Genomic DNA, 15,932 nt, shown 5'->3' with positions numbered 1-15,932 from the left:
TTATAATAAAAACAAAGTCAAAAATAAAACACAACACAAACACACTAGATGCATCCACAATAGGTTACACTTATACAACCATATGATACAAACAAAATAAAATTAGAATGTTCTTCACTGCTTCTCAGGGCAGAATCGAAAAAACTTACCCTGAGAAGCGAATACTGATCTTGTGAGGTCATTATCTATTGGATTTTCAGTTTAGGTTCCACAATTGATCTTAAAGAATTTCGTTAAATTAATACGTCTAATTACGTTGTATAAGTTCAACCGTAACTACTTAGAAAATTATTATTATTAAAGTTTGACGGTGTGGAACGGCTTTGTATAATTTGTACTTTACAATGTATTGAACCGTGGCCGCATTTTGGATACAAGGGGCAAGCGAAGGGTGCGTACTTATACATACCTAGCTATAGATTCGGTACTCTTTGAAAGTCAATTTCACTTATCCCGTCTTTGACATTCTCATACAGTGATTAATAAGCATAAAGCTTCATGTAGTAAGTGTTTTAGTTATTGCGTGCGTTTGACGTTCCAATTGGGAATTTACGAATCCTAATTGGAACGTCTATTAGCAATTGTTGTCATAAGTGTATTGTTTGATTGTATAAAAATTGCTTCTCACCATTAATGAATATATCTGCTGGCTAAGTGTGTGTGACTAACGATGTTACGATGTTAGTATAATGGCAGTGGTCACATCTGTTGCGTAAATCGTAAATATAAAGCTTAACAAAACGTAATTCGAGTCGGGCTTTGAAACGAACACGTAGTATTTCGTAGCATGATGATCAAAGCCGCGTAACTTATTAAGCACACAGTTACCCTCTATGAAGCCTACGAACTACGTTTATGTATATGATTTGTATCAACATACTAACAATTTGATTTGAAAAATCTTAGGCGTGCAAATTAAATTTTTTTTTTTTTAAATTTCTAAGTTGTATTTTTTTAAATATTCCCTAATAGTTTTTTGCGTTTAATCAAATCAATCATCAAAAAGGGGTTAAAAGGATCATAAGCCCCAATGGACCACGGGGTACATAATAATTATATAACTAAAAATTGAGCCAATTAGTAGCAAAACAAATGTATTATAACAATAAAAATTGCGTCCATTATGCCGTACGATTACGAACTGCTGTTCCGGCGAGTTACAAAAACTGGAAATGGAAAATCAGTTGGGTCTGCGCCACGAGATAGGGCGGACGTACTTCTCATTTGGCTCCCACAAAATCGAAACATTTTGCGCGAAATTAACAATCAAAATATAACGTTATAATTTGTTAAAGAAGTAAACATTATAATATTGAAAATTTTAAGTAAAATGTAGTGTTTTCAAGAACATTAAAAGTTATTTGGAAGTCAAAAAAGTACAAAGGGGATGATCTATGTAAGGTTTAAGCATTATAAAGGTCTTAAACATCGGCTTCACTCCGCTTTCACCTGAATATTATAAGGTTTGTTGAACAATTAATTAATTAATCAATTATCAATTTATGCAACTTTTTTGTGATTTGCAATGGCGAATAATAAATTGCTATATGTAATTTCTGTATGTATTTCATTACTTTTTTTTAAAGCAAACAGGTGATCAGGCTTTTAAAGGGCAAGGGCTTTCAATGTGTCGCGGAGAATCGAATCTACCACCTATGACTGTGCTTAGATTTTGTTACCTTAGAGAATTAAATTATTCATTATGTTTGGTAAATTAATTGCAATTAAATATTTAATCAATGGGTATATAATTTTCCGAGACACATCAAACTTACTAATTAAAAAGCTGTGCATTTCTAAATAGAAGTTATTTATAAAGTGGTATTTAAATTCATGAAAAGTTGAGGGCAAAATGGGGAAAAGTTGTAATGAGACTCCAAAAGAAAAATAGACCCAAAATAATATTTTCATCTCAAACTTCGGCGAGCAATACCTATTATATATAATATTAGCTTCGAAATTACTGAAACAGCTGTTTGAGGAATGCTTTCCTAGCTAGTCTTTAATTAAATACACTCTGTCCGTTTTGCTTGCGTTATTTGAATTCATACTGTTTATGTTTTTACACCTTAATTTTTGATTATAAAAGATTTTTTTTAAAGTAAAACAATATTTTATTTAAAAAAAATATCTCAAAAAGAATATCAACAGCAAGAACAACAGCAGTACTTATAAATATTAGTTACATTCAATTCAAACATACGGATAAATTGATTATTTATTTTTTATACGATAGTATAAGACACGTAGGTGGTATGTCTTCTGTGTCTGTGCTATCATGTATGCCGGGATTTTCACGTTGTTTACTTTGATAGTACGTATGGATTTTTCAGTATATACGTAGTTGTTAATTACGTATATACTGAAAAATCCATTGATACAGCAGTACTAGCCAGGCGACTACCAGAATCTGAATGCAAAACTGTTTAGTCAAGTCAAACGCTTAAGCCGTTTTAGTCATGAGTAGTGTCCAATATATAAAATGCTGATGTCAAACTGTTAAATATTTCAACATACAAGTTATCATCTTAGGATTTCCGGTAGTGCTATTAAAACTAGTTGATCGGGTATAATAATCATCTAGTGGCGTAACAACCCTTTCTCTGGTCTTGGCCATGGAATGTTACTGGTTTTTTCCATTTAGTTTCTATAACACGCCAGTATTACTGTCAATTTGGTCTTAAACATTTCTCGTTCCCTCGCGATGTTTTCCTTCACTCTTCCAGCGAGTATTTAAGGTTCATATAAGAGTAGAACTAGCCATCGAACAGTCGGAATTTGATCGTACTAGTAAGGATTGAGATGTAATTGATGTCAATGGGTTTTTTGTGAGCAATTATAATTTCCAGTAGTACCAAAAATCAACACGTGTGTGTACGTAACTATAAAATTAAAAATTATCAAAGAAACCAATCTGAGGGCAAGACAGAATCTTGTGTGAATTTTCACTCTAATTAATTATGAGGTTCGTGGTAATAAACACGAGGACGCGCAATACATTTTCAATTATCGTTAGCAAGTAATTAATTTACTGTGGGAATTGCAGGATTATTCAATATACTATTAATATATTTAGCCTAAACACAGGAGCACCCCAGTGTGGATAGTTAGCGTTATATCGATTTTGTCACGACCCTATTTCTTGTTATCAGTTTTAATATTATTATTATAGAAAGATATTCTCTCTATTATAAATCTATACTAATATATAAGAAGATTTGTATGTTAGTATGTTTGTAATGAAATAGGTCCGGTAGGCTTAAAAATTATTTCACCATTTGAATGCTACATTATCACTGATAAATAAAAAAAGGATCCCCATTAAAAATGCGTAAAAAAATTTTAGAACAAAAATGTTCCACAATATTAAAAAACATATGCTACAAAAAATGTTTGAAAAAAGACGCGCATCTATTTTCAGTTTACAATAATTTGTAGCAATTTTCTTTTTACTGAACTTAAATTTGAGATGTAATATTATACGTATTGTCCGTATAATAATTAAATTTATATTAGTTAAATTTCCTCGTCCAATCTTAACTCGAAATAAAGGGTAAGACGGATTGGGTTACATGGGCGCAATATCACGAGTCTACGCGTGTTAGAATGGTTTCGTCATTAGTTCTTAATATTATTAATATATGTACACTCTCACCCCTTTCTCTTTCTTTTAATACAGGAAAAATATTGAGTGTACATATATTTTGACCGGCTACATTAAATTACTTCGAAGCCAATATGTATTATAAGCCAATATTTTTGCATATGCGAATGTATTAGATTAATCAAAAAAGTCTGCCCTGCATACAACATTTTTAAAACGTTTAGTTTCGTTATGCCTTAAATTTTTTTTGTTGCATATAATACATTTGTAACAATAAACATTGAATTCTTACCTACGATAAGTAGTACGAAAAATATATTGTGAAACCGCGCTAGCTTAGTTCCTACAAAGTTATTCTAAAAGTATACAACAAGTATGATTTACTTTATATATATTCTCAGTGCTTCGTAGTACTCTCGTTCACCGTTCAGGCCATGACCTTTACCCCCTTCAAGAGTACACCTAGCTACGTATTCATATTTAATCAGTACAAAGGCACTTGTGCATATTGTAATTTGATCTTCGTGACTGTTGCATTTAAATTAATTAATGTTTAAGTATTACCCTATAATTCCTATTTATAGAATTTTTGCATATATTGATATTGTCTTATATGCTCTTCGGTATGTATGTCGACGTTGGGGCGGGAAATGTGATTTATAAAATAGATTTATTTATAATTCGATTTCTAATTGCTTCAAATATTACAGATAAAAATCATAAAGTTTTGATAGCGATAATAATGTATAATTGAATCTTAATTTTATTAACTATATAAAAATCTCAGTTTTGTATCGAGAAGCCCGGACATACAATAACCACTATTTAAGCCTTGATTTGTTTAGGCTATCGCGGAATCTGGTTAAAAAGTGTATTAAAAATATCTATAGCGCAAAATCACCTGCATCATGAGCACACCCCACATACACACCATCACGTACATACCCACAATTTTACACCATCACACAACACAGACAAATTAGACTTAGTTAAATAAATTGAATTACACTTAGTTGTAAATGTATTGAATACTTTTTGTTTGTTGGTTTTTTGTAAATATTTGAACCTTTTTTAGAATGATGTATTCCATCTTTGGCTATATTTTCAGTGTATTTGTATTACTTAATTATTACATATTTAATTTATGTTAACTGTAGGATTACAAAATAAATAAATAATATAATATAATAGATAATAATGTTTCCACTAAATCACAGCTGCTCTGAAATAATCCGCAATTAATTACAATGTTAATCTTATATATATAAAAGAAAGTCGTGTTAGTTACACCACTTATAACTCAAGAACGGAAGAACAGATTTGGGTGAAAATTGGAATGGAGGTAGCTTAGAGCCAGGAGACGGACATAGGATACTTTTTATCCCGTTCGGCAGCGTTCCCGTGGGACTTGACATAAAACGTCAGTCACTATAAAACGTGGTATAACAAAAAAGAATAATAAAACGCAAATGATAGCTATGTAATTGACGTATAATGACAGCTATGTAATGACGTATATATGACAATTTGATATTTGTAAGAAATCAATATTCAAAATATTTCTATTAAATAAATAATTAAATGTAATGATAGTGCCATTGCCCATTCGTATAAACAGTGAAGAGAACTATAAAACTCGACATGGTCGTATGTATTCAGTTCATCCAAAGAATGATTAATGTTTCTATTTGTTGTTGTTGTCGAAAGACGCATTTAATCGAGTATTGGAGCGGGAACGTGAATATGATCACCAGGAATTAGATTTAGTAGTTCAAACGAATGTAACCCTGTTGAATTACCAACAAAAGCAAGTTTATGATACTTTAATGAAGGTAAACGATGATGAAAATGGCAAGACATTCCTCATGTCATTAGTTTTAGCAACTGTTCGGGCGAGATCCAACATAGCGGTTGCAGTTGCTTCTTCTGAAATAGCAGTCACATTGTTAGAAGGATGCCGTACGGCTCATTCAGAATTAAAATTACTGTTAAATCTTCAAACTATTGAAGAACCAACGTGTAATATTGCAAAACACTCAGCAATGGCAAAAGTTTTAGCGGCATCGAAAATCATCATCTGGGACGCTGGGCGTCTGGGCGCATAGACGTGCATTAGAAGCACTTAACCGAACATTAAAAGATTTACGCAATGACTCAAGATGTTTTGGAGGAGCAATGATTTTACTGTCTGGCGATTTCCGCCAAATACTGCCAGTAATTCCAAGATCTACGGCTGTCGACGAAATAAACACTTGCCTCAAATCGTCAAACCTATGGCGCTATGTGAAGAAACTGCAGCTGACAACAAACATGAGAGTTACATTGCTTAATGATACATCTGCTGAAGATTTCTCGGAGCAATTGCTGACTATCGGTAATGGTCAAGTACCTGTCGATGAATGGAATCAAAAGACGAACTTATTAACAATGTGTTTCCAAACATTATTTCTAACTACAAAAATAATGAATGGTTGAGTGAGCGAGCAATTTTAGCGGCTAAGAATAAAGATGTAGATGAACTACATAATTCAAAATAAGATCATTGGAACAATGCTTCATTCAAATCTATTGACTGCGTCACAAATGAAGATGAAGCCACCAACTATCCAATTGAATTTTTAAACTCTTTGGACGTGCCTGGCTTACCACCGCACAATTTACGCCTAAAGGTTGGCTCCGTAGTAATCATGCTTCGAAACATAAACCAACCGTTGTACAGTTTTGCAACGGTATGCGTTTGGTGGTTAGAAAATTGAAGAACAATGTAATTTACGCTACGATAATGATAGGAAATCTCAAAGGTGAGGAAGTTCTTATTCCGAGGATCCCGATGATCCCAACCGATATGCCGTTTGAATTTAAAAGACTTCAATTTCCGATACGTCTTGCATTTGCCATGACCATCAACAAATCACAAGGCCAATCCTTAAAAGTTTGTGGTTTAAATCTAGAACATTCATGTTTTTCCCATGGTCAATTATACGTGGCATGTTCACGGGTCGGAAGACCATCAGCGTTGTTTGTTTTTGCGCCTGATAATAAAACAAAAAATGTCGTGTATCACAAGGTACTTAAGTGAAGAACAACCTATGTACTAAAATACAGAAATAATAATGAATGATTAATGTAGGTATTTAATTTTTTTGTATTTTTTCCAATAAAAAAAACAAACTGCTTATTTATTGCCATTAAGGTGGAACAAAGTTCGCCGGGGCAGCTTGTGGAAATATATTAAATCCAGAATAACGTCCACTGGTCACGTTAGCAAGAATTTAATATACCAATAAACAAATACTGTTCAAATAAGTTGTGTTTAATCTGAAACCTTGGAATTATTGTCAAATATTCAGTCGCAATATTTCGCCCCTTTGCCCACTCGAGTTGAGATGAAGTATCTTTGAGGATTGTAAAAGGGCCTATATAATTCTAAGATGTTTTGTACATTCTTCCGAGATTGTTTAGTTGGTATGCCTTGAAGTTCCTTAGCTGAAGGTTTTAGAAACAACTTGGATTTTGTAGTGAAGTGTTTTTTATAATAATGAAGTTATTTACTATATACCGTTATAACTATATTTTATAGATAACATGACGTATAGTATAGTTTTTGGTAAACAAATTTGTTGATATAATTTGTTACATAATTAATAAAGCCCTTTATAAATGTGACGAATACTTAAATGACCCTAATCCTTGAGATTGATTTGCTCCAGTTCAAACAATTTGTATTAAAAACTTGGCGATTGAAAAGAGTAGCGGAAAGTTTCTTGCCAGTTCTTCTTACCCGCTACGCCCTTGACTTGCGAACTGGTCGTAAATGTAAATTTACAATTAATTTAATTTGTTTTTTTTTGACGTTCATAAGTGTACATGTTTACCTGTATGAAAAAAGAAATTTTTGAGTTTTAGTTGGATATTATATTATTGCTGCTGTTACCGAAGTATTTTAATACGATTAACATAAAATACTTTTTACAATGATTCTATATTGTTAAATAGCGTGAATAAAAACGATTAATAATAACAGCTTCAAATAATACTTGAATACTACAACATATTATTTCGAGAATATGCAACATGTCATATTATGTTGTAAGCATTAGCTTTCTAAGGATTATCATTAATGCGTAATAGCATACCTGAACTATTTTAAACGAATCGTGCCATCAGAAGATTTTCTTGATACTTTGTTATTTCAAAATATGCCAGAAACATTTTAATAACTATTTAAGTCCCTGCATTCGTTCTCCAGTTACACTGACCCACGCATAATTAGGTGACCTGGTTGTTTGATAATGCATAGTGGAGGTTTTTTAGTTGAAGCCGAAAATGCGTATTCAACTTATCACTGCGCTGGTTGTATGTACGTGTCGTAAGTACACTCGACTATTTACACATTTACAGAATAATGCCTGGCTGGCTTAGATAATATTTAAAGCCAATTTATACACAACGATTCCTCTTCGTCACTTTAATTGTGGGTTGTGTTGTGAGGAGTCATTGTTATTTTAGTATTATATACAGTGATAAGGTTTTCAAATAAGTTTGTTGAATTTTAAATGCATATTATGATGCTGTATTTGCTTAACTAAATGCTTGTATATTGTATGTAGTTCAGTGAACCGTGGAATGAAAACATAACGCTCAGCGCATTTCAAGCGAAATTTATTCTAAACTTCTATGTTCATTTATGAGAAATTAAGAAAATGTTACCTGTTTCAAGTATGTGACCTTTATTGCTCAAAAGGTCGGCAAAGCACTCGCAAGCCGCCTTTGGGATAGAGTGTCCATGGGCGGTTTTACTTAACATTAGATGAGCCTTCTGCCCGTTTGCCCCCTGTTGTTAAAAAAACTTAAAATTAAATTAATAATGAATAAATATTTTACTAAGCTCTTATGCTAAATCTCATTTTAGTATTTATTTATTAACTGTATATATTTTTACTAAAAATAAAGTTACAATCCAAAAAAACAATTTAAATTAGTAAGAAAATCATGCTATATATCATGGCTGCTTGTCTATGAATCAGGTGATTCATAATTTCACACCCACACTAACACACACTGTTGACTAAGCATTGAGGATTGGTCTAGGTAAATTTTTAAAAGAAATGTAAACCAATAAAGTAATGTTTTTAGATAATGTTTATATTTATAATAACTTGAATTTTGAATGAACTTTACTTAATTGAACTTTAATTAATTTACTTACTTTTAATGCATACTTTTACTTATATTTAAAATATTTTCGTTGGGGTCTTTCGGTCACTTTGTGCTTAAGTAAGCGAATAAAGAAATAAAAACTACAACCCATTTCGCCTAGACTAAAAATTACTTGGCAATTGATTTTCAATTTCACTTTTGATAAGTCAATTATAAACTTAAATAAGAAAATAATTCTATGTTTAGATTGTTTCAAAAAACCTTAGAAAATGAAGGAATACATTGCAATCACATAAATTAAACTTGTTTGTTATACATTCATTTGTTAAATTTATTTGTATTGTCCTGACATGAATGATATTACTTTTAGGGTTGGTCCAAATAAAAAATAAAAATTCTAAAAATCAATAGTAACTGAAAAGCGATAGCTATACCGAATTCGAAGCTTTCGTCTGCAAGATCGCTGTAGTGCTCATCATATCCGTAGCACTGATGTCTCAAATTCAGTATCCGGCACACACAAATAGTTATTGTAGAGATCGGCGTCGCTGTCGACTATTGGAAGATTCGAAGTAACGAATTTTGCGCGATACAAACTTACCTCACACGTTGTTTAAGGTACATTCGCCAAGTAAAGGCTCAGTTATATTCGCTTTATAAATATTAACTGAATCTATGAGGTTTTCCGCTTCCGTTTCCGGGTACGAGCGCACTCTTCTATGGGTACATACATACAGGGATCGCAGATCGCTTTAATAACTACTTGTTTAATGAGATTCGTTTATTAGAATTTTATAGATAAATATAATATTGCTGGAAACGCTTTATAAAGAAACAAGCTTCATTCGTTTATAATAAATGTTCTTTTTTAATTTTGTCATTAAAAAAACACAATTTCATTAAATAGTTTAAAGTGTCCTATTGATTACAATGGTCAGTATTTTTTGTATTGTATTTTTTTTCAAGTGGCAACCCTGAACACATGTGTATTTTTCGATTATATCCAGCACTACGCACGTTTTGATCGTTAAATATTGCCATGACTGTTTATTTTACTTGGCGCCTGAGTTTAACGTTATTTTACCAAACAACCTATATCTCTTGATGAAATATTACAAAGTGTGCTAAAAAGTATTCATTCATTACATATTGTATATGACACAGTATAACTTCTGTTTAAGAGTCACCAATGCTGACGTCATCTATGCGTTGGTCCGTTAGAAGTCCTTTCAACGTTCATTTTAAGGCTTCTCTTTGAAATTAAAATAAAAACTACGTCAAGGTAATTTCCTTAGAGAACCTAGCTGATTGCTAGGAATTGTTTTACATCTGAGTCCGGGGTTTTTTGTGAGCTTTTTTTTCTCTGCTGCGATTATCACATTCTCCTTACTTTCCAAGAACAGGGAGAACTCACTAAAGTTCCAAGCAGAGCTCATATCGTAGTTTTAATTCGTAAAGTCGAAAAATAATTTTACAGACCATATTCTTCGTGTATTATCTTGTTGCTTGATCGGTATTTTTTAAATTTTTTTATAAATTGTGTTTTTTGGAAATTATATTTAAGTACGAATTACATACTAATAAAATGATGAAATGTGAATAATATTTTAAGATCTTACAAAAAAAGGTAAAAAAGTAAGTTTATCTTTAAGTTGATAAACACGAATGACATTTTCTACAAATGATTTCTAGCTAGATCGATTTATCGCCCCCGAAACCTCCCGTAAACAAAATTTCATGGAAATCGCCGATTCCGAGATTCCAATTTTGTATATATATATATATATACAAAATTGGAATCTCGAAACGATACGAGAAATTCTTGTATATATATATATATATATATACAAGAATTTCTCGTTTAAACATATAAGATAAGATAAGATTAAAGCGCATTAAGAAAAAAAAATGTTTTTTAAACTTTATAAATATATCTATATATCTCAACTTATGTATAACTCTAAAAGGTTTTCAGATAAATCTAAATACCAAACACATTAGAAAATGTTTTTCGAATTTCATCTCCGAAAACATCTCCCAAACCTGACACTATAGAAATATTGGTGACAACTTGACAAGTGACTCGTTTTGGGACTTATCGCACGCTCCGGCGATAAAGGAAAACTGTTTTATTTCCTTTCCATCCACTGAGCTTCTGACGTCAGTTTACTATTTGGAGTTTGATGAATGTTGACATCGTTGATTACACAATATTGGAGATCAGAGACATTAAAATGGAAAGTCTTTTTATAGGGAAGCAATAAAATTAAAAAAGGAATTACAATTAAGACTATTAGGGTGCTTATTATTACTATGGAAAGCTGGAAAAAGCCATCAATTAAACGGATGACTCGCCGTATTTTCAAAATATGACAAGCGTATCGTCTTTTTTTATATAGAACAGGGGGCAAACGGGCAGGAGGCTCACCTGATGTTAAGTGATACCGCCGCACATGGACGATCTCAATGCCAGAGGGCTCTCGAGTGCGTTGCCGGCCTTTTAAGAATTGGTACACTCTTTTCTTAAAAGACCCAAATTAAATCATTTTTTTGCGTTAGCGTCGCTCTCGGAGATATATAGATCGCAAAAACATATGTGTTTGTGTAAACATGTGTGTCTATAGGCTGCGAAGACTGCCCTTATCTTTTTCGGGTCGTTTGCCCTCCTATTATATACATTTATAAAAAAGAGCTAAGTCAACGGTTAATAAGATTATCAAACATTAATTCCATTCAGGTGTGATGATAACGGTTCAAAAAAGAAAAATAAAAAAGAAACGGTTCAAAAAAATAGGTTAAATAATGTCATTATTTTAAGTAATTAAGTTTGTTTATGGAAGAGCTGGGAATCCTAACACAGGTATTTTTTACTTAAAGGGTTTCCAAATCTTACAATTTGAAAAGAAAATTTACTTAAAATGAATAAAGACTTTTTATTATTATTATTTATTATTATTATTATTAGTGAGTACAAAACAACTTATTGGAGCAGCGAAATAACAGTAAAAGAATTTGATTTAAATTATTTGAATTTTACGGAATAAATGAGAAGTTCATAAAACTCATCTGTCGTTATAATTGTTTGCAGAAGTCAAAAACATACCAGTATTTTAAATTACGGAATACACAGAGCGGAATAATAGGAGACAACTTTACACCGAAGTACTGCGCTTCAAACAGAAGTTATAAAGTTCTGTTTTTCTCATTTTCCTCTCAGATTAAATGATTTTAATAAACGCATGCTGTACATTTCCCTTTTTATATGGTTGTGTGATCTCTTAATATTTCCTTGTAAGTTTTCTCGGCAAAGTTTAATTGGTAGAGCGGTTCCGACTACTATTAATTAAACTTAAAGCTTAAAAAATGTTTTTATTTCATGAAAATCCTATGGTTATAAACTTATATTTTCGATAGTTTAATACTTCAGCAATTCAGATTCAGCCTGGTTTTGTGTAAAAATGTAAGCTTAATTTAGTTTTTGTTGTATTATAAGATATCGAATAAAATAATTTAACCCTGGAATATGCTTTCACAAGTGGCATTTCGTGGCGTAGTCTGGAAAGTTTTCGGAAACCCTATATTCTGTTTCTTTGAATCTTTGGTTACACGAAGGTGAGTTAAACTGTTATTCAATTGTTTACAAAGTTAAGGAATAATTAAAATTAATATATCTTGATATTTTAAATCTTTTGCAGTTATTTTTTTTAATAGAAGTGTTATACAATAACTAGTGAAAGGAGATATTCTTCTCAATTGTTTTAGCTAAAATCTATTCTATTTATCCTTAGAACCAGTAAGAGACCAGTAACCGACAGTCTTATCACACACACCATTTCTTACAAAATGTATAACAACAAAACATATTATTAAAATTTTACATTGATTTTTCAAAACTGATCTAAATAGAATTTCGAGTAATAGAAAAATATTATAAAATGGTTTTGTGCATTACCACGTAGATTTTTAATAGTTATATCATTTCCGCCATATTTAACCTTAATTCATAAATAAAGCATGTAAAGGTTTTAATATGTACTGCGTTCGGTAATTTCTGTTATATTACCGTATGATATAACTAATGAACCTTGCCTAAAGGGACTCCTTTTAATAATATTTTTTAATAATTAAATTTTAAGGTTAGTTATTAGATGTATTTTTATGTATTATGTTATTTGTTTTGAATTAATAAAATTTTTGAACTTTATGTCTAAATAATAAAAGTTCTATTCGCATAAATTAATAATATTGTATGCACATTTGTCTATTTATTTGCTTTATTGCGACATTTTAAAATATCCTTCGTTTGCACGATAAGATACAAGACTCATTCGTTAACGTAAAGTGCGAATAAAGTGGTTTTTGGATTTACTAAATGACCATGTGTGGGTAATGTGTAAAAAAGTAAATAATTACTGATGACACAATCAGCTAATGAGAAAAGTAAGATCCCTAAGTAATATAACCAGCCATAAGTAATTGCGTTAGTTAATAGGCATTTACCTCCGTAACTAGGTATTAGACTGGCCTGTCTTGATAGACCTTAATACATATATTCCTTATATTATATACAATTTAGACAAGGTAGAGTAATAATAATAATAAAGCCAAGTGAATTTTAATCGTCAAAATCTATTTAAGTTATGAGACTATCTAACTTTTCATATTGTACTTTTAATTTATTATATGCTACTCAAATATTTTATTTACCGTGCAAAATAACCGATTACATAGTCATAGCAGAAAGGCTTTAATCAGAAATATTCAGGGAGGTCACATTGAAATAAAGTTGTATTATTACCGAGGTGGTATTTAATGAACGGTCAGAGAAATATTCAACTTCGTAGCAATTAGTTTTTGATTCCTTGGTTGGTTGGTCCTTAATTTTTTGTATCACTATTTTGTAGAAAACAGTACTGTTTCATCTTTAGAGAATGTAAAAATCTTAACCACCACACTCATCGTGTTTAATAATTCAGAATCATCCAAATTATGTCGGTATGAAGGCTTCAAATTGGTATGGAGCAGACGGTAGACCTCTTGGAACTCCATAAGAAAAACATTCTTAACATAACTGTGTACAGAATGTTTTTCTTTTTTATTAAATCTTTTAAGAAAATTCCTCAACCGTCAAAGTCGTGTGAGGAAAACGGATCTGTGGTATCTCTTGAATAGTCGACCAGGTGTTTTCTTAGGTCTTTGACAAGCACTCTTAAGCCCTAAGAGTATTCAGAGTAAAAGGAAAAAACTTTTCCTGTCGCAGTATTATAGAGAACAGGAACATCCACATATCGGTACAGAGAAGCGTTTTTTAATTCTAAATTATAAAAATGTTCTAAGCCTTTTTATTGAAATAAAAGCGTTAAATAATGTAGTACATAATTATATTTTTACATTTAATATTGGGCATGGTTCGATTAAAAATCCCACATGTCCAGTTTCTTAGCAACGAAATGAATATTGAATTAATCGTGATGTTTAAGGGAGATCCAATTATCTTCCTCGCCTACGAATACTAATTATATAAATTAATGATATTCTATTTATTGATTAAGAATGTACCTTTGATTAATTTATGTGGGTCAAATCTGTATTGGGAAATCTATGACCCAAAAATAAGTAATAGTAGAATTATACTCGTATCAAAGAAAGATCATCTGTCTGCTCTATACTACAATAATAAGTTGTTCGCTGCACTCTTGACAGGGTTGTTTAACATCTGAGAGTTGTTTTGATAAAAGTAAAGACGCTGTAACTTTAATGAAGTTACTCGTACAAAATGTTGCTTGCTTTGCTGTGCTTTTTGTTCTTATTTTACCCTCAGATAACTCTAATCTACATCCCTTTGTGATGTAAAACACACAACCTTCAAGTGTATTTTCTTAACAGCTTTACACCCATCATCGAAATTCAATTGTTTCAAAAATATGTATAATTATAAAACAGCTGTCACTCTATTGAGGCCTTTTCTCCTGTGTCTCTATACGTGACAGCAGAAGGTGAGAATTGGACTTTGAACGTCGAAAACGGATGTTGCTTATCGAAAGAAACGTACGGAAAATTGAAGTGAAACTTCTTTACGCACGCTTGACTTGGGGAGTAAGCTGTCGAACGCGTGACGTAAGCGTTACGAAAACTGTGATCAGGCAAGGCGAACGGAAGTTGAGTAGGGGATATAAGCAAGAGACAGCAGTGAGCGCGCACATTTTCTTTCTCTCTTCCTCTCATAGCCAAATACGTTCCGTATATCGAACACACTTCTGTTTTTTTATAAGCCTATTATCTCGGTTTTAGAATCAACCACAGTAATTTCAATCACATACAATTTCATTACAATCAAAATAATGAATAAAATAAAAGATCTATACAAAAATATTAATTTACCAATGAAAACATGAAATAAATTGAAATTATTGTAGAAAATTAATGCATATATACATACACGTATATATTGTACACACACACACACACTTATACACATATATATACATATGGAGCGAAAGAAGTTTTACTTCAGTCGTGTGTTTTTTTTATAATGCAGTTTTAACACGTGTAACGTGATCTATATTCACTTAAACATTTACCAAGATTAGATCTTGGGATATCGCAGGCCAACCGTCGAAAAATCAATATGAAATTTTATATTGCCTTAGCTTCAATCTCAAGTTAACTATTGTTTAAAAATTTAACTATAGTGAAAATAAAAATGGGCATACTTGTATAAAGATACTCGATTAAAATGGAAACCGAATGGAACGATTTGATTAAGTTAAAACTACAACTGATACCCTGGCTGGAAATTGATTTATAAATAATGTTACCTTCAACATTATTATTAATTGTGCAATAATTTCACAAAATAATAACGTACCGTCCTTCAAGTTTTTAGAGGTCTTCAAGAAACCCTAAAGGGTATGACGCGAATTTCTTTAACAATTACAAAAGAAAATTTGAAAATTTTCCACTGTGTTGACATTAAACGCTGAGTGTAATACTTCATTAAATTTATAAGGTCACTGTCATGGTCCTTGCTATTACAAACGCCTTTATTAGAATTTTTTCAGTAGTCAGTAATCTGTCACCGAGACCGGTCGTCGACCACCTGCACGCGCTAGTGAATTATTTTTCCACGAGTGCAATTATCTACCTACCCTCACTGAAAGTAACTAAT

The 15,932-nt window shown here is 31.5% G+C and overlaps 1 protein-coding gene across 2 annotated transcripts in view; it reads left to right on the top strand.

The window, feature by feature from the left end:
- Nucleotides 1-1,198: 1,198 nt before the first annotated feature.
- Nucleotides 1,199-15,932, top strand: part of LOC110993977 — a 70,774-nt gene continuing 56,040 nt past the window's right edge. For both annotated transcript variants that reach the window (XM_022260430.2, XM_022260429.2), the window contains exon 1: nt 1,199-1,463. The gene's annotated coding sequence lies outside the window, so the exon portion shown is untranslated. The remainder of the gene's footprint in view (nt 1,464-15,932) is intronic.

This window comes from Pieris rapae, chromosome Z, assembly GCF_905147795.1.
Source record: "Pieris rapae chromosome Z, ilPieRapa1.1, whole genome shotgun sequence".
In the NCBI taxonomy this organism is placed as follows: domain Eukaryota; kingdom Metazoa; phylum Arthropoda; class Insecta; order Lepidoptera; family Pieridae; genus Pieris; species Pieris rapae.
This window is presented reverse-complemented; position numbering and strand designations above follow the sequence as displayed.